The following is a 25,743-nucleotide window of genomic DNA, read 5'->3' as shown; positions in this document are numbered from 1 at the left end:
ATGTGATCCATATACTCCTGAATGTGCTTCTTGTAGAGCTTGGACTGCTTCTTCTTCTCCTAAACATCGCAAGGTTACTCCATCATAATATCTTTTATATAACGTGTCCATATAGTAAAGGAAGTAAGGTGCACAACGATGAATGTCAGTCCTTCTCTTTGGATTTTCTGGAAGAATCCCATAAAACAAATAGTCGATAATAGGTTATTTTCAATCTTTCTTCACGATTATAGAAAAAGAAATAAGATGTTCATGCTCATTTTCTGTGTTTTCATCCTCATTTGGTAGTGGTACTACCCATTTTTGGCAGATAGTGACTTGTGTCTGATCAAAGAGAGTTAGAGTTGAAGCTAGAGCAGCTAGGGCATCAACTCTCTTGTTTCCTTCCTTGGTACATGTTGGAGGGTTACATCTCCAAGCCATCCTATCAACTTTTAAGCATAACCATGATAAGGGCGTAGTTTAGGCTTCTTGACCTCATAGCTTCCCAAAAGCTGATTGATTACTAAATGAGAGTCACCAATGACTTGTAATTGTAATTGTTTCATGTTGACAGCCATTTCTAGTCCAAGTATTAGCGCTTGGTATTTAGCGACATTGTTGGAGCAATATTTGTTTAAAGTAAAGGAGAATGGCAGAACCTCTCCTTGTAAAGTTACAAACACCGCGCCAGCACCATCTCCACCATGATATGAAGCCCCATCAAAGTACATCTTCTAAGGAGGTAGAATTTCAATGACCATTGCATCTTCATCAGGAAGATCATTAATTAACTCCCAACTGTCACGACCCAACTCCGTAGGCTGCGACTGAGGACCGACCTAGACCCCCTTATGCATATCTATCAGCTACACTTAAGTTGAACCGTGTGCGATGTGATACTATACATAAAAACCCCAATGGGTCAAAAACTTTTTTCATCTACCTGTAGCCTCTTTCACCTGTATCATAACATGAAATGGCACGTAGGCCGAAAAGGCTGCTATAACACAAAAACATTTGCCATATGCCGTATGAGCACAACTGAAACAAACTTACAATCAACCCACATACACATGTCTACAGACCTCTAAGAGTAATAACTGTATCATATGGCGGGACAGGGCCCCCGCCGTACCCCGAATAAATGAATATGGACATCAAATGACAAGTATCAAAAGTTAGGTTCCAGAACAGTGGAGCACTTCCAACATAGCTAAGAGGAAATCCTAAGCTGACGGATCTCCAAAATGAATATCTGTACCTGCGGGCATGAAACGCAACCCCCTAGGGAATGGGGGATCAGTACGACATATGTACTGAGTATATAAAGTATAACATATCATAATTGAAACAACAACTGAAATGGGGATGCATGAAACATGCATAACAGTTAACAGATTACTTTACCTGCAGCTTAGGACATGCAGTCATATACCTTATCATACCTTATACCCGACCCTCTAGTGGACTCGGCATAATAATCGTTTCATCATAATCACGTGTCTTCATATCATCATGTATATTATTTCATTATGTCATAGTATACAATATCATATTATCATATACGATATAATTTCATATGATATCATAGTATATCCAGTCCACTCTGGGCTCGGGGTCACAAATGTATCCCTATATTTCCATATGCATGCCTACATAAAGTATCCGACCCTTTAGTAAGGGACTCGGTGAAAGAGTGGTGTACATGTCGTACTGCACCCAACCCGTAATGGGACTCAGTGCCATTATCATATAGTAAAATATACCGAGGAATGTTTGGCCCGATCCATAATTTAAAATAATATCGAGGAATGTACGGCCCGATCCATATGTTAAAATAATGCTGAGGAACGTACGGCCTGATCTATATGTTCCTCCTATGTCATTCATATGAATTCATGTTTATGAAGAAGTTGATTTAAAGTCATGATTTTATGTTAAGTTGAAGTTTTTATGTTCCATGCATTTTAAGATATCATTATGTTCATTTTGGGTTGCTAGCCTTCTTTCCGTATCTTTCTTATGATAATTTAATCTCATTCGAGGAGGAAGGTTTCAAAGGGGGAGATATTGTAAGACCCCGTAAGCCATAAAGTTGGAAACATGAAGAAAATTCTCAAATCTTGAACTGGACCAAAGTTCACGACTGTCTCTACGAGTTGTAGATGTTCCCACTACCCATAGAAATAATTTGTAGAGGGAATCATGGTCATTAGTCATGACTAACCTTAAAGGGAGGCCCTACAACTCATGATTACGGCCTGTTCTTTAGTAGATGACCCATAGAAAGCTCCATAGGATGACTTCAGAAGCCTTGTTCAAAAGTTTCCCCAAGGATAAGAGTACGACTTGCAGGAAGGGTCGTAGGAACAATGACAGGTCGTAAGAACCACCCGTCACAAAACTTCGGTGACCCTAGAATTTGCAACTTTTTGGGACCTGGAAGAAGAGCCTCAAGAACGACTCATTTTCAAGTTAACAGGTGGTAAACTTGACCCATTCCCAAACTTTAGAGAATCAATTTTCAAACCTTTTCTTAGACTTGTAGGAAAAGTCATTTAGACAACTCGTCATCCCTTCGATGATCCGTAGGAATGGGTTTGTAGATTTAAAGTCTGATGTTTAATAAGGGTTAATTGTGTCTTTTCCAAAGTTTGGTTAAATGAATATAGACACTTTTATGGCTAAGTTAGAACTCTATCAATATTAAATTCTTCAAATTCTCCTCCTATTCAATTCATTCTCCCAAAATTTGACTAAGGTAAGAACGAAGTCTATCAAGGTTTTCCTCCAAATTCAAGCTAGGGTTTCTATATTTCTTCAAGGTTATTCTTCTTAAGTGAATTCAAGCAAGGTATGTTGGGATTGATTCATGGGTCCTATCCATTGGTGAAGTCCCAAAATTTCTCAAAGTTTTTATTCAATTTATAATTGATTATGAACCCTAGTTTTGATGATTTGCATTGGGTTGATTTAATTCTATTTTTAGATATAATCAATGATCATTATATGCATGTTATCATATAAATTTCATGATTTTAAGTTGAGTTATAGATGCCCATGCATAAAGCTATTTTCAAGCTACGATTATGAGTAAAAGATGAGTTTATGAGTTGATGATGAATTAAATAATTTACAACGAAAGTTTTCAATGATTTAAAGTTGAGATTACGAATTTAAGGTTGAACTATGATGATGATCAAAGTTAAAACCAAATATGTTATTATAGTGTGATAAGTACAATTTTTAGACAAGTATATTTTAATATGGTGATAAGGACAATTCTGACTGAAGTTATGGATTCCTATGAATCACTAAGTTAAGATGAGCTATTCCTAATATGTTTTAAAGATGGATTGGTATGCACTTACTATCTTTACCTATTATATTATGATCATGTTTTTATGAGTTTCCATTGGGATATTGACAAAGCACAGAGAGGGATTCTACGTGGGGTTCAGTCTAGTAACACAATTAGTTACCGAAGGGAATCTTAGTAGCAACCTAAAGTCCCAAACTATATTTCCCACATAGGTTTCCTTCATGGCCTAGATAGTGGATCCACATAGCCAGTTGAATAATTACTTTTGGAGTATGCCCTTGCAAGGTAGCCTCTCCTATTTCGATGCAGGAGTCATCGGCCTCTCTAGATGTAGGAGTCATCAGATTTCATGAAATAACTCTCATGATGTTAATGGTATTTTCCCACACAAGTGGGAGTTAAGTTATGAGATGTCAAGTTATGAGTTTATGATATGCATTGACCAAGAGTTTCTTATGTTTTAAATTGCTTTTAAGCTTTACTCATGTTCATTATGATTGGTCATACATCCTATGGCATATTGATTACGTTATTTTACTTGTTCATGCATACCTCACATACTTAGTAGATTCAAATGTACTAATACATATTTTGCCTACATTATCTCATAATTTTGGGATGGATGACACTCGCCATCATCCTATTCATAGCTAGAGTTTGCCCTAGATTCTCGAGAAGTCGGTGAGTCCTAATTCTATCAAGGACATGAATTTTATTCATGTTGCTATGGTTTTGACTTTCGTCTTTTGTTAGGGTGAACTAGGAGGTTGTCCTAAGCCCCATCAAAGTGTAGACTAGAGGCATATTTAGACGATATTATGGTGTAATCCGGTTGGACTTTTATAGAGTTGATCTCCCTTAGTACCATTCCCTTTTGATGATTACTTCCGCTTATCTTTATCAAGGTCTTTACCATATGTATGTGATGTATTCTAAGATGGCTTATGGTTGTATCATGACCCAACCCCATAGGATATGACTGGGGTCTGACCTAGACACCCGTATACATACCTATCAGATGTAGTCAAGCAGGATAACTTACATAAGAACTCTAATGGGTCATAACGTCTTCATTTAAATATATCCCTATTATTTATCTCCTGAGGAGTCGCCACTAATCATATCATTAAAGGACACGCAAGCCGACAAGGCAACCATTTCATATTAATATTCACAACAAAACGTATAGACGCAGCTGAAAAAACTTACACATAACCCATACACATATGTCTACAGATCTCTAAGGGTGTCAATGGTATAATATGGTGGGACAGGGCCCCTACCGTACCCTTGAATATATGAATATATACATCAAAAAGATCAATACCAAAAATATAGGCTCTGTTAAAATAGAGCACTCCAAAATAGCTGAGTGAAAATCCTAAGCTGGCAGATCTCCAAAATGCGTGTCTGTGCCTGCGGGAATAAAACGTAGCCCCCCTGAAGAGAGGGGGTCAGCACGAAATATGTACTGAGTATATAAAGTGTAAGAACATTAAGTATAGATGAATCTGAAAATAGTCTCCATAATTGAATGCATTTGTGGCTAACATGTGATAATATCTGCATAACTCTATATAACTAAATTTGACTTTACGGTGTATGGCAGGAATAAATTATAAAATAACTATTAGTGCTATGGAACGTATAGCCGATCCATACATAATGTAATAGTGATGAGGAACGTTTGTCCTGATCCATAAATATAACATGTAAATGCTGAGAAATGTACGACTCGATCCATATATAATATACTAGTGCTGAGGAACGTACGATCCGATCCATATATAATATAATAGTGTCGAGGAATGTACGGCCCAATCCATATATAATATAATACATATGCGTGCATGTAAAACTCGGTAACATATCTGACATCCCTCGAATTTCATCATAAAATATGTCAAAGAGCCTCAAGAATCATAGCCATATATCAATATAGTATGAAACATCTTATAGAAGTTCGAACATTAATTATCATAGAATCCCTAAGAATAGAAATGGGTATATATCGACTATTATCCAACGTATAGAAAATTGGAGGGGGAGGCTCAATCACTTGAGAATTGTAATATCAAGATGTGAATAAGAGTCATGAATCATACTCGAAGCTTATGAATGGAATTACCCCATGCTCATATCATATATCACTTATATCTAAGACATGCCAAAAGAAAGAAGGGATAGCTTTACATACTTGTTATAGATCCACCGTATCCAAGCTTGCTTCGTTACCCCTTTAGCCTATTTAATATGAAAGTAACATTATTATGAATAAACATCAACTTTCCAGCTTATAAATCTAAAACCAATCACTTATAGGAATCATTTCTTCATTCACACTTTTTGTTTAGTTAAGAGTTTAACAAAAATCGGGAAGTATTTCCCCTATATAACTCGCCTAACTCGAACTTCCAATTAATCTTCAATTATGACAGCAATACCAACAACAACGACCACCATCCACTTACAATAAAACTACTTTAATATCATTCATTACAAGTGCTAAACATACCACCCAAAATCACGACATCAAAATATGATTTTTGATCTTTACTTTATAAAATCACAACCACACAGAAAGGAGCACAATGTTGCTGTGAACTGAAGCACCCATACTCACTTATAACTATATTTCCATCCCTTCAACATACACAAATTACCTTTAAATACAATTCCATAATAATGAAAACACTTATCAAACTTTAATCCAACTAGAACAACTTCAATTCTGTCCAGTTACAACGTCAACAATAACCATGTAATTTTCTTACCTCCAACTCCACTTAATACAAAGTAATCTCTCCATTACAACATCATTAACTCCAATTTGAAAAGAAGAAACCCTATCTTAGAAACTTGCCTTCTCAACGTGACTGAAAATTGATGGCTTTGATCAACTCAATGTTGCTGCCCTTAGGATCAACCCACGTAGTTGATCACCTTCTAATGGGTCAAAATTACCTTCGAAAATTAATTTAAGGATCACAATTTAGAAACTTATTTGCTGCAGCCATGGTAGAAGCTCTTACCCTCTCTTTCTCTATGTTTCTCTAAGTCAAGAAAAAGAATGAACTAAGGACAAGCTCTTAGTCATTACTAGTCCTATATATGCTATCCATATGGCATTGACATGTGTCCAGCCCCTAAGGGTGATATGTTTTCAGCCCCTACACGTGTCCACCTCATCCATTCACCAACCTGCTGCTGCCACATGTCTTGGTGGGGTCCACTTCAGTAGGTGCATCACCTTCTCATTCCAAGTAGGTGCATCACCTGCTTGATCTTTTTCATAGGTTCATAATCTCGTCTCACTTTAAGAACCTATGTGATCCTTGCTACTTAAGCTCGACATGTACTTAAATAGCTTAATTATGTAAGATATCCAAATTGGTAGCTTAGACAAGTAGGTCGATTTCCACGACTCATTATTTGGTTTCCAACTCCTATCAAATCCTTCCAAACCTATGGGGCATTATAACATCCTCCCCTCCTTAGGATCAATTGGTAACGTCATGGATAACATGGATCACATGGATACTTTTTAGGGAACCAAACAAATGTTCCCATGTACAAAAGTGCGGGGTATAACATCCTTCCCCCCCCCCCTTTAGAACATTCGTCCTCGAATGTTAACTAGTCTCATAAGGTCTTATAAGGATTTTGGGAAATCTCTATAATAGTTGTCATATATAGGTCTCTTATTAACCAATACAACCAATTTAGAAGGTTAGATTACCTGTGGGTATAGGGAACAGGTACGGATATTTATTTTTCATCTCTTCCTTGGCTTCCTAGGTCATCTCTTCTCTATTTTTATTTTGCCACAATACTTTGACAGAGGCCACATCCTTGGTTCGCAACCTTCTAATCTACTAATCGAGGATGGCGATAGGTTGCTCCTCATAGGATAACATTTTTGTAACCTAGACACCATCTATGGGAAATACTACAGACGGGTCGCCTATACATTTGTGAAGCATTGACACATGAAAAACTAGATGTACTGCTTCCAAATAAGATAGTAGGTCTAACTCATAGGCAACCTTGCCTACCCTAAAAATGATCTAATAAGAGCCAATTTACCTTAACTAAGTTTTTCTTTCTTGCCGAATCTCATTACGCCTTTTATTGGTGACACCTTCAAGAACACCCAATCCCCAACTTCAAACTCTAAGTGTCGACATCGGTCATTTCTGTATGACTTTTGTTGACTCTAGGCTGCTAACGGTTTCTTTTGAATGAACTTTACTTTATCAATAGCTTGCTGAATTATGTCTGGGCCTACTAGTTTAGTCTCACCAACCTCAAACCAACCAATAGGTGATCTGCACTTTCTGCCACACAAGACTTCAAATGGTGTCATTCAGATGCTAGAATGATAGCTATTATTATAGGCAAACTCAATAAGTGGCAAATGATCATCCCAACTACCTCTGATGTAAAAAATATAGGCCCACAACATATCTTCTAGCATTTGAATAATACATTTGGCCTGTTCGTCAGTCTAAGGGTGAAATGCTATACTAAGACTCACCTGTGTTCCCAATCCCTTCTGGAATGATCTCCAGAAGTTAGCTATAAATTGAGCTTCTCTGTCTGACATAATAGCCGTGGGAACCCCATAAAGTCTTCCTACTTCCTTGATATATAACCTCGCATAGTGCTCAGCTGAATATGTAGTTTTAACTTGAAGGAAATAGGTTGATTTTGTTAGCCTATCTACAATAAACCATATAGAATCATACTTCCGTAGAGTACGAGGTAAGCCTGTAATAAAATCCATATTAATTGCTTCCCATATCCAAGTTGGGATTCCTATCTCATGTTATCCACCAGGCTTATGATACTCTAGCTTTACCTATTGGCAATTTGGGCACTGGCTACGAACTCTGCTATATCTTTCTTTATGCCATCCCACCAATATAAACATTTGAGGTCATGATACATCTTGGTTGACCCTGGATGAACAGAATAGCGGGCATAGTGTGCTTCTTCTATCACCTATTTCCGTAGCCCTGCAATCTCAGGTACACATATTCTGCCTCTATATCTTAGCACTCCATCAGGTGTGATCTCGAATAGAGTCTTTTCCTTTTCAAGAGTTGCATCCCTATATTGTGCTAGAACAGGGTCCTCATACTGGCCTTATTTATCTCTTCCATGATAGAGGATTCAACAACTCCTCAAACAAAAAGTCCCTCATCATCCGAATTAGCCAAACGGACTCCAAGATTAACTAACTGGCAAATTTCGTGGACTATCTTTTTCCATTCTAGTTGTACATCTGCCAAGCTACCTCTAGACTTTTGTCTAAGTGCATCGGCTACAATATTTGCTTTACTCGGCTGATAGAATATCAACATCATAATCTTTCAGCAACTCTAGCCACTTTTTTTCCATAAATTCAGCTCCTTCTGCTTAAAGATGTGTTGGAGTCTTTTGTGATCCATATAGATATCAACATGTATGGTATATAAATAGTGCCTCCATATTTTCAAAGTATGAATTACTGCTTCTAAGTCCAGATCATGAGTTGGATAATTTCTTTCGTGCTTCCTGAGCTACCGAGAGGCATAGGCTATGATTCTACCATGTTGCATCAATACACAACCTAGACCAACATCGGAAGCATCACAACAAATAACATAGCCATCTGTTCATTCAGGAAGAGTTAGAACTGAGGTCGTACACAACTTATCTTTCAGCAACTGAAGGCTTCATTCATAAGCATCGATCTACTGGAACTTAACTGCCTTCTAAGTTAGCCTTGTTAAAGGTGAGGAAATTAAGGAAAATTTCTCTATGAATCTCCCATAATATCCTAGTAGTATCAGAAAACTACGTATCTCCATAGGTGTTTTAGGTCTCGGCCAAGTCTTTACGGCCTTAATTTTCTGTTTAAAACTTTATAAGTCTTTCTTATTCATTCTATAGCTCACCTTTATACTTTAGTCACATAGATAACGTCATGTATTTTAGTAAATTACTTATTGGGCTTTACTCATTCTCATAACAATCCTCCAAACTATCACAAGAAGAAGGACTAGAATTCGACAAACACCACGTGTCTTCTAATGCTGGATTCACATAGTTTACCTTTCGATTTGTTCTTGAGTCCTGAATGAACTATTTAGTTCATAAAGTACTTGCTTTATTCTTTGTACTATTCAAATAAATGTGAAACTTAATTGTGAACATTTTTTCTTTTCAACATGAGCCTCTTCTAAGGTAAAATGTGGTTGGGAAGTATTCTGGTCCGTTCAAATGACTTCTAAGCTTTGCTGCTCATATATGCTTTTTTAAAACAGGGTCTCCCAAATAAGAATGATGCCCCTTATAAATGCAGTGGGTGTATTTCTTAACTCTCTAGTCCAACATAATAAATCTATCTTGACGGTATCAATATTCAAAACATATTATGAATTTATGTCTCATTCCCTTCCTTTTTCCTATTTCCCTGAAAATTTGGTAGAGTTTTCTCTGTACTTCTTACTATACCAGAACCTGCACACAGAAAATACAAATAATTCCTCACAGGTCCAATATATATACATATATATCATATGTATCATAGCTACTCAGGGCTTCCTATATCAATCCAAAGACAAAAATGACAAAATTACCTCGTATATCCAACACCAACTATGCTTATCACTCTTTCCTATTTACTTTCTCTTTCCATCTTTAACTGCAGGTTTCAAACATACCTATACAATTTATACTATGTTTAACATATATTCTCCTTATAGTTACTGGTTCCTTTAACTTTCTCTGCGCACACTTTCTAACTAGACTTGTTTGCGACATATACATTCAACCCATTTCCTTACTATACTTTACCATCACTCGCCATAATGATGGAAAATTTGCCATTCCGCATATACAAGTTCTCATTATGCTCCCTTACTATCCAATTTTCACCTATAGGTGCAATAATTTTTCCATCTTAGTTTGCAAAATTCCCACGGATAGGAACGCCTTGGTCACTATTACCCGTAAATACTTGGTTGTTGACTCCATTAATTTATGCTTGAAGCAATTATGTAACAATCTATGGAAAATGTACTTACATAGGAAATTGTGATAAGATCTCCTATACTTGTAGTCGATCAGTCCCTAGTCCGATCAGGTGATCTAGGAAATGAAGTGTGCTCCTCATCATCGTCTGGCCGCCATCTACTTGTCTGCCCTTCATTATCTTCTTTATTTTAATTTGGGGAACATAGTTAACTGGGTAACTCCTGGTTTACCGATGAATAAGACAGGAGGCTGGAATATTCTGTAACACTTATCGGGGTAAATGACCGGACGTGGTATCCTATCACAAGAGCAGCTGGTATGGCTTCAGGGACTACCTCTCTGGATTTGAAAAACTCTAGGGAAATTATTGCTCGGTCCTCCGAGGGGTGAGTCTTGATAGAATAATGAGGCTTTTCCTACTCGGTCTTAGAGCCTGAGATCCTGAATTTACCCCAAAGGCCTTCTCTGCACCTTCACTATCTGTAGCTGGCCTCTTCATATTTCGCAAAGCTGCACCTACCTACTGCAAAAGAGGTCAAAAACAATCTTTCCTAGGTTCAGGATCTATCGTATGATCTAACACAAAAGGAAGGATAATATCCTAAATGTTCTGTAGCCTCCTGTTTATAGATGTGGTGCACAACACACCGATAAATAATATCTAGACATAGTCTGTAGATACTCCGAGGATGAACTGCTTTGATACCACTTTTGTCACGACCCAACCCTGTAGGCCGTGACTAGAGTCCGACATGGACACCCGTATACATACCTATCATATGTAGTCAAGTGAGATAACTTACAAAAGAACACTAATGGGTCATAAAGTCTTCATATAAATATATCCCTATCATTTGTCTCCTGAGGATTCGACACTAATCATATTATTAAAGGACACACAAGACGATAAGGCTGCCATTTCATATTAATATTCACAACACAACATGTAGACATAGTTTAAAAAACTTACACACTATCACGACCCACCCCCGTAGGTCGCGACTAGGGTTCGACTAGACCCCCCGTACACATATCTATTAGCTGTGGTCACCTGGAACAGTAAATAAGGCAATATCATCTAACAGAGCCCCACTGGGAGATAACATTTTCATAAACCTGTAGCCCTTTTTATTTGTATCACAACATGATAGGGCACGTAAGCCGACAAGGTTTCCATAACAAAATCACATATATCATATATCAGGTAGCTCCAGATGAATCAAACTGACATACACAACCCACATGTACATGTCTATAGACCATTAAAAACATTAACGACAATATATGGCAGGATAAGGCCCCTGCCGTACCCCTGAATAGACAAAACACGTTTAAACATCCATGGTTCGTATCAAAACTACGCTCTGATATGATGGAGTCTTTTCCAACTGAGCTTGAATGGAATCCTATGCTGACGGACTCCCAACCCTGTACTTGTACCAGCGGGCATGAAACGCAGCCCCCCGAAGAAAGGGGGTCAGTACGACATATGTACTGAGTATGTAAAACATAAAATAATACAACTAGAAGCATATCTGAAGTAGAGAAGTAGGGGATAAAATATCAACATTGGAAACCTGTACCTATACTCTGTGAATCATGAAAGCATGCATGATCAAGTTATACAATATAGCCGGCCTCTTTAGGGGTCCGGTGAATCATATCTATAGGATCATCATAGGCCCGGTGCCATCACCACCTTATTGCAACACATCATCATCATATATATATACATACATACCCGACCCTCTAGTGAAGGGCTCGGTGGACAATGTAGTGAGTTGTGCATGAAAGGACCTGGCCTGGGACTCAGTGAAAGAATTATTACAGTATACACAAGTAGAGTAGTGCATAACTATATGTAATTTAAATCATTATTAGAGACCCGATAGAATAAGAAAGTTGAGCTTTTATTTGAGGACCCGAGTAACGAAGCAGTCATCTCGAGCGTCCTCAAAATGCCATTATGGGCTGTCTCAAAAGTAATCTTGGGGACCCTAGAGATATATTAACGTAGGGCCAAATCATTTATGGAATCAAACACATAGTCTCGTGTAGTCTTTATGATTCGGAGCTTGTACATTTGGTACCTCTTTAACATATAGAAGTTTCCAGGAAAATAGTTCAACTACTATCAGAGTTCGGTATTCAAAAGTAAACAGGAGATGCTAAGGTGGAGTTACCCTGGAGATCAAATCATATTCAACTTACAACTAAGACAAGGACATGCCCAAAAGAAGAAAGAGAATAAGCTCTATATAGTGTGTACTTTCCCTTAGGTGATCTGCATATACATATTTCATACCCGACCCATCATGGGGATCGGTGAACTACTATGGCATCGTAATCTCATTTTCGTATCAAATACATCTCAATGGAAAGGAGAGATAGCTTCTCACACACTACATTCTAACACATAAAAGCCCTACTAGGCAATCCTTAATCTTTATAGGAACTCTACTACTGAACAGTGGATAGGGGTTATGAGGCGTACTTGGAATTCTGGGAATGGAATTATCCATGATCTTGATATACAATTCACTTAAGTCTAAATATTGCCAAAAGGAAAGAAAGATAGTTGTACGCACATATACCAAAAATATGCCAAAAGAAAGTTCTACATACCTCTTGTGAGTTACTCTTTATCCTGTTCGTCTCATTATCCTCTGAACCTATTCAACATGAAAGTAATATGAATATCAACTACTCTTAGCTTTCCAGCGTCTTAGGTTGCACCTTAGTATTCATGGAATCTATTTCTTTGTTCGTCTCTTCAACTAGTTCTTTAATTAGTTAAGGACTTAACGAAAATTGGGCAGCACCTCCCCTATAATGTGCCTTATCCAAATTTAAAATTAGGTCCCTAAGACCTAAAGACAACCAACAACAACAACCTGCAGCAATTCGCACCAACAGTATACAACATAAACTCCAAATGACTTATTCAAAAATACGATATCATAATAGGGCGTTTAGCCTTTATTTTGTAATGCCTTTATTTTATATGCAACGGGGGGGGGGGGGTCCTGTTTCTTCAACCAGAAGAACCCTAACCCACATTATAACATATTTAGGTCCTGAAACAGCACATCATACCCCTGCAGCAGCAACTCACAAGAACAACGCCTTACGTTGACGACTATTCGACTATAACGACTACAATTTGGATTGTCTTCAATGCCAAGCATTTTTATACTATTTTCACGTTTCCAGACACACACAAGGTGTATAATATACTCCATAATAATACCATAAAGTCCAATTTTAAAGGATAAATATTATCTTACCCGAATTTGGCCAACACCATCAAAGCGCAACTCAGAACTTCTCCAAACGCGCTGAAATTGAGCGGGCTGTTTGTGTTACTTTTTCTCTGCCCCACATTGAACTTTTATGTTATTAAGAACCATTATAAAACTTAGGGACACTTCAACTAATTAATTCATGGAATGAAACCCGGAAGCTTACCTCCAATAGGCCTAACCCGTAGCCCCTCTCTTTTGCCTCCAACGTTTTTTTCTTCTTCTTTCTTCCAAATTTCCAATTGTAAAGCTGAAGTTTTGGTTCCATGAACATCATAAAACACATATATACATATCCACATACTTAGGGAATACCGTGGATAATTAATTCACGGAAGAAAAATGAAGAACTTACCTTAATTTCTTAGAAACCAGGGATGCCCCTTTCTCTTCTTCTTCTCCACGTTTTTCTCTCTATTTTTTGGGCTGATTTTTGAGTTCCAAATGACTTAAGAGTCATTAACATACATATATATGGTCCCTTAGGAAGTGACACATGTCATCCCCTAAGGGTGACACATGTCAAGCCCTTGTTGGGCCACAGATCCACCCTTAGCCTCCAAGGCTGCCACGTGTCCTTTGGCCTCCAATTCCTTTCGGATTCTTATGACTCCATTTCCAACCCTCTATACTATGGGGTATCACATTCTCCCTTCCTTAGAGTCATTTAATAGTGTCTTAGCATATGCGGCTTGCATGATAATGTCCAAGGAACTTATGAGACATTCCGAGTTTAAAAAAAAGGTGGGGTGTAACATCTTTCCCCCCTTTAGAACATTCATCCCCGAATGTTAGACAAAACTTCCCTTAGCACCTTATAGAAATCGTAGGGAGATTCTTTGCTATTTTCTTAACACATACTTGCATACAAGTACCCCATATATGTGTTTCCGAAGTTGGGGTTACCTGTAAATATTGGTTACAGGTGCGAATACTTGTATTTCATATTCTCTTCAGTTCTTCGATCATCCTCTTTCTGGTTTTGGTTTTTCCACCGTAACTTGACGGAAGGCACGTCTTTAGTCTACAATCTTCCCATTTGCCGATCTAAGATGGCGATAGGTTTTTCCTCACTGGATTCCAGCTCCCGGACCTCACCTATGACATATACCCTAGCTGGCTCGTCAGTATCTTTGCGAAGCATTCCTATTTGATGGACTGGCTGTATAGTTTCCAAATGAGGTGGTAAGATCAACTTACCATCCACGTTGCCCACCTTATGAGTAACTTAATACAGTCTAATATATTTTGGGTTAAGTTTCCTTTTCTAGGTGACCCTGCTATGAACATCCAATCATCAGTTTGAACTCTATATGTCGATGTCGATTATCTGTATATCATTCCTGCCGACTCTGGGCTTTTATTCAATAGCTTGCTTAATCTGTCGGGGCCTTTTTAGCTTAGTCTTTCTAACATCTACCCATCCAATAGGGGACTTACATATCTTACTCTACTAGTCTTGTATGGAGTAATTGGGATACCAAAGTGGTAGCCATTATGGTAGTTAAACTCAATAAGCGGTGGACGATCGTCTCAGTTACTCTTAAAGCCAACCATATAATAGTATGCTCAATCGATTTAGCATCTCAAGGAAAAATGCGGTACGAAGACCTATCTATGCTCCCGAGCTTTTCTTGGACTGATCTCTAAATGTTAATCATAATTGAAGTCCCTCTATCTGAGATATTAGCAGGGGAAACCTCACGGAACCTTATTACCTCCTTGTCCTATAACTTCACCTAGTTCCAACTGCATAGGTGGTTTTGTTTGAAAGCAAATGAGCTGATTTGTTAGCCTACTCGCAATAACCCGTATATTACCCTATTCTTATAGAGTATAAAATAGGTTCATAATGATGTTGATAGTTTGGGAACTATTAGCCTCGTATAGTCCTTCTCGACTCTTTTCAGAACTTTAACTGGCATTCGATCTTTTGGGTCCTTCTCCCCCTTTTTCCCAATCCTTAGGGTTGGCTACCGAATAATACTGAAATCCCCTCATATAATGTTTCTCGTAGTCATTCTTTTCTTTTTCCAGCATGATCTGGTATAATTCCAAAAGATTTTTGGCATAGAAGCTCGCTATCCTGTAGTAACCAGCTAGTTCAGTCAGTTTTACTTAGAACCTTTCACAATTTCCCTTACCCCCGCTTGTAATCCTCTAGACACATTATCTTGTGTCATTCCTTACCTTTACAACAATATGAGAGGGTACAAGAAATATCCTAGCGTTACCTTGCTAGTCCTCATGTTTTACCCTGCCTTTTTCTTCCTTATCCTATACTCGATGTCGGGGTAGATCTTTAGTCCACTCGTGGCCATGTCTTTTTCCACCCGTAGCACTAATTCCATTTTGGTAATTTCACTTAATCTATCTTTGTATCTCTCGATAGTTAATTACAACTTGGTCTCCCTTGCCTAGGACAATAGCTGTGGGGACTCCGAAAGGTCCTACCACTCTTTTACTCTACCATTTTACGCCTTCTCGGTGGAGTAGGTAACCTTTGATCGAAGGAGAAGGGAATAATATTGTTGATCCACAATTAACCTTCCCTCTAGAGTCATCTGGCGCTGGAGTGCGAAATGAGTCTTGTAGTCCTAGTCATATTGTGAAATTTTTGACCTTAGGTATTGCTTCCTATCATTCGTAAATTACATCAGCTGGTACCCTTACCTTTTGGGTTTTGCTTTTTTTTTGCCCTTAGAGTTGGCTGCCAAGTGGTGTCAAAATTCCCTCGCCCACTGGTCTATATAGTCATTTTGTGGTTTTCCTTTCATTAACTGGTTCTATGTTGAAGAGTTGTGGCATTTGAGTGTGTCGTCAGTTAGCAATTAGCTAATCCTTCTTGTTTTGGTTAAGCCCTTGTTACAATTGCTTTAACATATCTTATAATACTCTGGGTACATAATCTTATATCGTTTCTCTGTCGCTAGTTCAGATTCTTCCATATCGCTCGATCACACCAGCTCTAACACATTAAGTTCCATCAGAATTTCGAAGTTAAGCATGCTGGGGAGAGAGTAATATTGGGTTGGGTGACCTCCCAGGGAAGTCTTCGTGTTGCGTTTCATTATAGTCCTTGCCATAATCTGTGGGGCACTCAACTTAGTCCAGATTTACCTCAGCGTTGTCTCGCGAGTCTTTATGTTTTGCCCTGTCCTTTCGTCTGTTATCTTGCATCCAATATCGGCGTAGACCTTTAGCTCCACTATCCTCTATTTACTTTATTTTCTCCTTATTTTCTACCACAGGAGGCTTTCTATTCCTTTTTCTTTGGTTATTTATCTATCGCAACATCATTTGCAACTAATTCTATAACCAACATTTTGGCTTTATGTCTATCATGCTGTCATTATCCTTTGTAATGTCTCTTAAGTTGGTTAATATCCTTTCATGGTTACACTTTTTTGTTTTTATACGTAGCCGCCTTCTAGTGTTATGTTATTTAGGGTCTCGTCACAAACTTCTTAACGCTGCCTTATATAGTATTCTGGCTTCCGTCCAATTATTGGTAGCTTCTGGACCTTTCTAACTTGGCTCGGCAAGATATCTTGTGGATGTTTAGACGTCCATCTCAAATATATTGCCATATCAATTGCCTCCTCTTACTTTTGCCATTTTCTCATTAACTTCCCCCCTTTAGAGGGTACCCGTACTTTTCTCTGTTTATACTTTGCTCTACGCCTCTATGTCCAATCTCAATTTTTGCCCAATTCCTTTCACCAATCTATTTGGTACCACATCAGGTCCCCGTCTTCCCGTATATTTCATAACCTGATTGTACGTGTACGAAATCTTGGTGAAACTATAAGGCGACGAGAACCTTTCCATACATAGTGCAACATCTCATCTATTATTCTGTACTCTAGTAATGGGATCCATGGAACAACTCATTCGAGGCCACATCCTACTTATCTTCATCAAAATTTAATTAGTACTTGTAGTCGTTCCAATCCCAACTAGACAGTGCTAATATTCCGACGATAACTATTCCAGGTTTTCTTGAATCAATGGATTTGTCCCAGCCTATATCCTTTGTTTCTTGGGACGAACATAAGTTGCACCATTTATTCCCTAAGTCTGCCGTCTTTGTCTTTTAAGGGTTCCCCTATTTTTGGGGCGACGTTGTGCACACACGTTATTCCTTTATATCTTAAGCTCCATACTCTTACTACGTACTCAACGCAGGATTTTAACTTAGTTAGCCTCTACCAATGGTGCCTTATTAGCGGTCTCACTTTATCCCTGCATAATTATATCACACGGTTCAATTCATATTTAAATATCCCCCTTTTAGTTCGTACATATATTCAGTTCCTGACATCTCTTTGAGGTGCTTCTGTTAGAAGTTCTTTCCCCAATTAGTTAGTGGAGAACTATAAACTGTTATCATAAATCATTTTGCAACCATTGTTCAAAGAAATCAGAACCTCTTACACATCACAGTACTTCCCTTTTAATACTTGACCTACCTGGTCCCCTTCCGAGTTTATCTCGAGTTATGAACAACTCGTCTAATTTACAATAGGAGTTGAGGGCTTGGTATTTTTTTCAAAAAGAGTGAAACTCATTTGTGGGACATCTTATCCTTCATCTTGAGCCCTCTGTTTATATTCCTACAATACAAATACGTCTAGAGATACCGTAGTCTGAACTTTACTACTTAAATAAGCTTTTGTTCCTCCGAAATAAAATTCTTCAAGTAAAAAGGGTGCCCCTTATCGACGACTTGAATGGTACCTCTTACAACTTTAGTTAAACACGGTAGGGATACTTGGTATCAATTTTCCTGACATCTCACAAATCTATGTTCCATTCCCTTTTCCTTGTTCTGGGGAAAATTCAGTAGAGTTTCCTCTATACTTCTTACTATCCCACAACCTGCACGCAGAAAATACCAACAATGCCTCACAGGGCCAACACATATATATACATATCATATCACAGCCGCATAGGGCTTTCAATGTTATCTCATATCACAGCCACACAGGGCTTTCAGCGTCAACAATAATATAAAAATACTGGACTTACCTCATATATCTAACTTCAAACTGCATCTGTTTCACTTTCTGTCTGCTTTCCTTTATATTTCAATAATTATTCAATACCATACTTAAACTGATAGATATCTTTCATGCCTTTACTTTACTAACCTGCATGCTTCGTGATGTCCCATGTCGTCAATTACTTCCTTCGGTTGATGTCGTCCTTCTGTTAAGATCCAAGGTTAGTATAAGGAATTTTCCTATGACTCAGATCTAAAGCACGATCTCAGATGTTGAAGGAAGGTAACATCCTAAATATCCTATAGCTTCCTATTTATAGATGTGGCGCGCAACACATCGATAACCAAGACTCTACTAGACACGGTCTGCAGACACTCCAAGGACGAACTGCTCTGATACTACTTCTATCACAACCCAACCCCGTAGGTCGCGACTGGGGTCCGACCTGGACCCCCCATACACATATCTATCAGCTGTGGTCACATGGAACTGTAAATAAGGCAATATCATGTAATAGATCCCTATTGGGCGATAATATTTTCATAAACCTGTAGCCCTTTTTGTTTGTATCACAACATAACAAGGCACGAAAGCTGATAAGGCTGCCATACCAAAATCACATATATCATATATCAGGTAGACCCAGCTGAATCAAACTGACATATACAACCCATATATACATGTCTACAGACCTCTAAAAACATTAGCGACAACATATGGCAGGACAGGGCCCCTACCGTACCCCTAAATAGACAAAACACGTTTAAACATCCATGGTTCGTATCAAAACTAGGCTCCGATATGATGGAGTCTCTTCCAACTGAGCTTGAATGGAATCCTAAGCTGACGAACTCCCAAACCTGTACCTGTACCTGCGGGCATGAAACACATCCCCATGAAGAAAGGGGGTCAGTACGACATATGTACTGAGTATGTAAAACATAACATAATACAACTGGAAGCGTATCTGAAGTAGAGAAGTAGGGGATAAAATATCAACATTGGATACCTGTACCTGTACTCTATGAATCATGAAAGCATGAATTCTCAAGTTATATAATATAGCCGGCCCCTTTAGGGGTCTGGTGAATCATATCTGTAGGATCATCATAGGCCCGGCGCCATCACTACCTTATTGCAACATATCATCATCATATATATATACATATGTACCCGACCCTCTAGTGAAGGGATCGGTGGACAATGCAGTGAGTTGTGCATGAATGGACCCTGCTCGGGACTCGGTGAAAGAAGTATTACAGTATACACGAGTAGAGTAGTGCGTAACTATATGCAATTTAAATCATTATCAGAGACTCGATTGAATAAGAAAGTTGAGCTTTTATTTGAGGACCCGAGTAACGAAGTAGTCATCTCGAGTGTCCTCTAAATTCCATTATGGGCTGTCTCAAAAGTAATCTTGGGGACCCTAGACATGTATTAACATAGGGCCAAATCATTTATGGAATCAAACACATAGTCTCGTGTAGTCTTTATGACTCAGAGCTTATACATTTGGTACCTCTTTAACGTATAGAAGTTTCCAAGAAAATAGTTCAACTACTATCAGAGTTCGATATTCAAAAGTAAACAGGAGATACTAAGGATGGAGTTACCCCGGAGCTCAGATCATATTTAACTTACAACTAAGACAAGGACATGCCCAAAAGAAGAAAGAGAATAAGCTCTATATAGTATGTACTTTCCCTTAGGTGATCTGCATATACATATTTCATACCCGGACCATCATGGAGCTTGGTGAACCACTATGGAGTCGTAATTTCATTTTCGTATCAAATATATCTCAATGAAAAGGAGAGATAGCTTCTCACACACTATATTCTAACACATAGAAGCCCTACTAGGAAATACTTATTCTTTTTAGGAACTCTAATACTGAACAGTGGATAGGGGTTATGAGGCGTACTTGGAATTCTGGGAATGGAATTATCCCCGCACTTCATATACAATTCATTTAAGGCTAAACATTGCCAAAAGGAAAGAAAGATAGTTGTACGCACTTATACCAAAAACATGCCAAAAGAAAGTTCCACATACCTCTTGTGAGTTACTCTTTATATCGTTCGTCTCATCATCCTCGGAACCTATTCAACATGAAAGTAATACGAATATCAACTACTCTTAGCTTTCCAGCATCTTAGGTTGCACCTTAGTATTCATGGAATCTATTTCTTTGTTCGTCTCTTCAACTAGTTCTTTAATTAGTTAAGGCGTTATCGAAAATTGGGCAGCGCCTCCCCTATAATGTGCCCTATCCAAATTTAAAATTTGGTCCCTAAGACCTACATACAACCAAAAACAACAACCTGCAGCAATTTGCACCAACAATATACAACATAAACTCCAAATGACTTATTCAAAAATATGATATCACAATAGGGCGTTTAGCCTTTATTTTGTAATGCCTTTATTTTATACGCAACGGAGGGGGGGGGGTCATGTTTCTTCAACAAGAAGCACCCTAACCCACATTATAACATATTTAGTCCCTGCAACAGCACATCACACCCCTGCAGAAGCAACTCACAAAAACAACGCCTTACTTTGACGACAATTCAACTATAACGACTACAATTTGGATTGTCTTCAATGCCAAGCATTTCTATACTATTTTCACGTTTCCAGCCACACACAAGGTGTATATTATACTCCATAATAATACCATAAATTCTAATCTTAAAGGATAAACATTATCTTACCCGAATTTGTCCAAAACCATCAAAGTGCAACTCAGAACTTCTCCAAACGCGCTGAAATTGAGCGGGCTGTTTGTGTTGCTTCTTCGCTGCCCCATATTGAAATTTTATGTTATTAAGAACCATTATGCAACTTAGGGCACTTCAACTAATTAATTCATGGAACGAAGCCCGGAAGCTTACCTCCAATAGGCCTAACCCGTAGCCCCTCTCTCTTGCCTCCAACGTTTTTTTCTTCTTCTTTCTTCCAAATTTCCAATTGTAAAGCTGAAGTTTTGGTTCCATGAACATCATAAAACACATATATACATATACACATACTTAGGGAACACCGTGTATAATTAATTCACGGAAGGAAAGTGAAGAACTTACCTTAATTTCTTAGAAACCAGGGCTGCCCCTTTCTCTTCTTCTTCTCCACGTTTTTCTCTCTATGTTTTGGGCTGATTTTTGAGTTCCAAATGACTTAAGAGTCATTAACATACATATATATGGTCCCTTAGGAAGTGACACATGTCATCCTCTAAGGGTGATACATGTCAAGCCCCTGTTGGGCCACAGATCCACCCTTAGCCTCCAAGGCTGCCATGTGTCCTTGGTGGGGACCACCCCCAAGTAGGTGGGTCACATACTTTACCCTAAATAGGTGGGTCACCTTATGCCATGTGGCACTTCCCTAGCTTTCCACGTGGCACCTCCTCTTTCTGCCACGTGTAGCCTTCTCCTCTCCCCCGTGGGTTCGTAATCTCGTCTGGTTTTAAGAGTCGATGTAATCCGTACTACGTAAGATTGATATATCCTTAAGTAGCTCAAGTGTATAAGACTTTTAACTTAGTAGCTTACGTAGGTAAATCGAGTACTACGACTCTTTTCTTGGTCTCCAATTCCTTCCAGATTCTTATGACTCCATTTCCAACCCTCTCTACTATGGGGTATCACATTCTCCCTTCCTTAGAGTCGTTTAATAGTGTCGTAGCGTATCCGGATTACATGATAATGTACAAGGAACTTATGAGACATTCCGAGTTTAAACAAAAGTGGGGTGTAACACACACAACCCACGTACATATGTCTACAGACCTCTAAGAGTGTCAACGGTATCATATGACTAAACAAGTCCCCTATCGTACCCCTGAATAAACAAATATATACATCAAAAATATCAATACCAAAAATCAAGGCTCCTATATAATGGAGCACTTCAAAATAGCTAAGTGGAAATCCTAAGCTGGCGGATCCCCAAAATGCGTGTGTATACCTGCGGGCATGAAATGTAGCCCCCCGAAGAGAGGGGTCAGCAAGGAATACATATTGAGTATATAAAGAGTAAGAACATTAATTATAGATGAATCTTGAAAACAGTCTCCATAATTGAATGCATCTGTGGCCAACATGTGATAATATCTGCCTAACTCTATATAATTGAATTTGACTTTACGGCATATGACAGGCATATATTATAGTATAACTATTAGTGCTGTGGAACATACAACCCGATCCATACATAATGTAATAGTGATGAGGAACATTCATCTCGATCCATAAATATAACATGTCAATGCTGAGGAACGTATGACTCGATCCATATATAATCTACTAGTGCTGAGGAACGTATGACCCGATCCATATATAATATAATAGTGCCGAGGAATGTACGGACCGATCCATATATAATATAATACATATACGTGCATGTAAAACTTGGTAACATATCTGACATCCCTCGAATTTTATCATAAAGTATGTCAAAGAGCCTCAAGAATCATAGTCATATATCAATATAGTATGAAACATCTTATAGAAGTTCGAACATTAATTATCATAGAATCCCTAAGAATAGAAGTGGGTATATATCGACTATTATCCACGTACAGAAAACTGGAGGGGAGGCTCAATCACTTGAGAATTGTAATATCAAGATGTGAATAAGAGTCATGAATCATACTCAGAGCTTATGAATGGAATTACCCCATGCTCATATCATATATCACTTATATCTAAGACATGCCAAAAGAACGAAGGGATAGCTTTACATACTTGTTACAGATCTACCGTATCCAAGCTTTCTTCGTTACCCCTGTAGCCTATTTAATATGAAAGTAACACTATTATGAATAAACTTCAACTTTCGAGCTTATAAATCTAAAACCAATCACTTATAGGAATCATTTCTTCATTCACACTTTTTGTTTAGTTAAGAGTTTAACAGAAATTGTGAAGTATTTCCCCTATATAACTCGCCTAACTTGAACTTCCAATTAATCTTCAATTATGACAGCAACAGCAACAACAACGACCACCATCCACTTACAATATAACTACTTCAATATCATTCATTACAAGTGCTAAACATCCCACCCAAAATCACGACATCAAAATACGATTTTTGATCTTTACTTTATAAAATCACAACCAAACAGAAAGGAGCACAATGTTGCTATGAACAGAAGCACCCATACTCACTTATAACTATATTTCCAGCCCTTCAACATACACAAATTACCTTCAAATACAATTCCATAATAATGAAAACACTTATCAAACTTTAATCCAAATAGAACAACTTCAATTCTGTCCAGTTACAATGTCAACAATAACCATGTAATTTTCTTACCTCTAACCCCACTTAATACAAAGTAATATCTCCATTACAACATCTCCAATTTTAAAAGAAGAAACCCTACCTTAGCAACTTGCCTTCCCAACGTGATTGAAAATTGATGGCTTTGATCAACTCGATGTTGCTGTTCCTAGGATCACCTCACGTAGTTGATCACCTTCCAATGGGTCAAAATTACCTTAGAAAATTAATTTAAGGATCACAATTTAGAAACTTATTTGCTGCAGCCATGGTAGAAGCTCTTACCCTCTCTTTCACTATGTTTCTCTAAGTTAAGAAAACGAATGAACTAAGGACAAGCTCTTAGTCATTGCTAGGCCTATATATGTTGTCCATGTGGGGTTGACATATATCCATCCCCTAAGGGTGACATGTTTTCAGCCCCTACATGTGTTCATCCCCCAAGGGTGGCACGTGTCCAACTCCTACATGTCTCCACCTCATCATGCACCAACCAGCTGCTTCCACGTATCTTGGTGGAGTCCACTTCAGTAGGTGCATCACCTACTCATTCCAAGTAGGTGTATCACCTACCTTTTTTTTATAGGTTCATAATCTCGTCTCACTTTAAGAACCTATGTGATCCTTGCTACTTGAGCTCAACATGTACTCAAGTAGCTTAATTATGTAAGACATCTAAATCGGTAGCTTACGTAAATAGGTCGATTTCCATGACTCATTATTCGGTCTCCAACTCCTTTCAAATCCTTCCAAACCTATTTCCAACCATCACTACTCACACAAAACTAGTCTATGCAAAATATGGGGCATTACAACATCCTCCCCTCCTTAGGATCAATTGGTAACGTCATGGATAACATGGATCACATGGAAACTTTTTAGGGAACCAAACAAATGTTCCCATGTACAAAAATGCGGGGTATAACATCCTTCCCCCCCTTTAGAACATTTGTCCTAGAATGTTAACTAGTTTCATATGGTCCTATAAGGATTTTGGGAAATCTCTATAATAGTTGTCATATATAGGTATCTTATTAAGCAATACAACCAATTTAGAAGGTTAGATTACCTGTGGGTATAGGGAACAGGTACGTATATTTATTTTTCATCTCTTCCTTGGCTTCCAGGTCATCTCTTCTCTATTCTTATTTTTCCACAATACTTTGACAGAGGCCACATCCTTGGTTCGCAACCTTCTAATCTACTAATGGAGAATGGTGATAGGTTGCTCCTCGTAGGATAACATTTTTGTAACCTAGACACCCTCTACGAGAAATACAATGGACGGGTCGCCTATATATTTGTGAAGCATTGACATATAAAAAACTAGATATACTGCTTCCAAATCAGATGGTAGGTCCAACTCATTGGCAACCTTGCCTACCCTATAAATAATCTAATAAGAGCCAATGTACCTTAACTAAGTTTTCATTTCTTGCCAAATCTCATTACGCCTTTTATTGGTGACACCTTCAAGAACACCCAATCCCTAACTTCAAACTCTAAGTGTCGACGTCAGTCATCTGTGTATGACTTTTGTCGACTCTGGGCTGGTAACAGTTTCTTTTAAATGAACTTCATTTTATCAATAGCTTGCTGAATCATGTCTGGGCCTACTAGTTTAGTCTCACCAACCTCAAACCAACCAATAGGCGATCTACACTTTCTGCCACACAAGGCTTCAAATGGTGCCATCCGGACGCTAGAATAATAGCTATTATTATAGGCAAACTCAATAAGTGGCAATTAATCATCCCATCTACCTCTAAAGTCAAAAATATAGGCCCGCAACATATCTTCTAGCATTTGA

Source organism: Solanum dulcamara, chromosome 7 (genome assembly GCF_947179165.1).
Source record: "Solanum dulcamara chromosome 7, daSolDulc1.2, whole genome shotgun sequence".
NCBI lineage: Eukaryota > Viridiplantae > Streptophyta > Magnoliopsida > Solanales > Solanaceae > Solanum > Solanum dulcamara.
Note: the sequence above shows the minus strand (reverse complement) of the source record.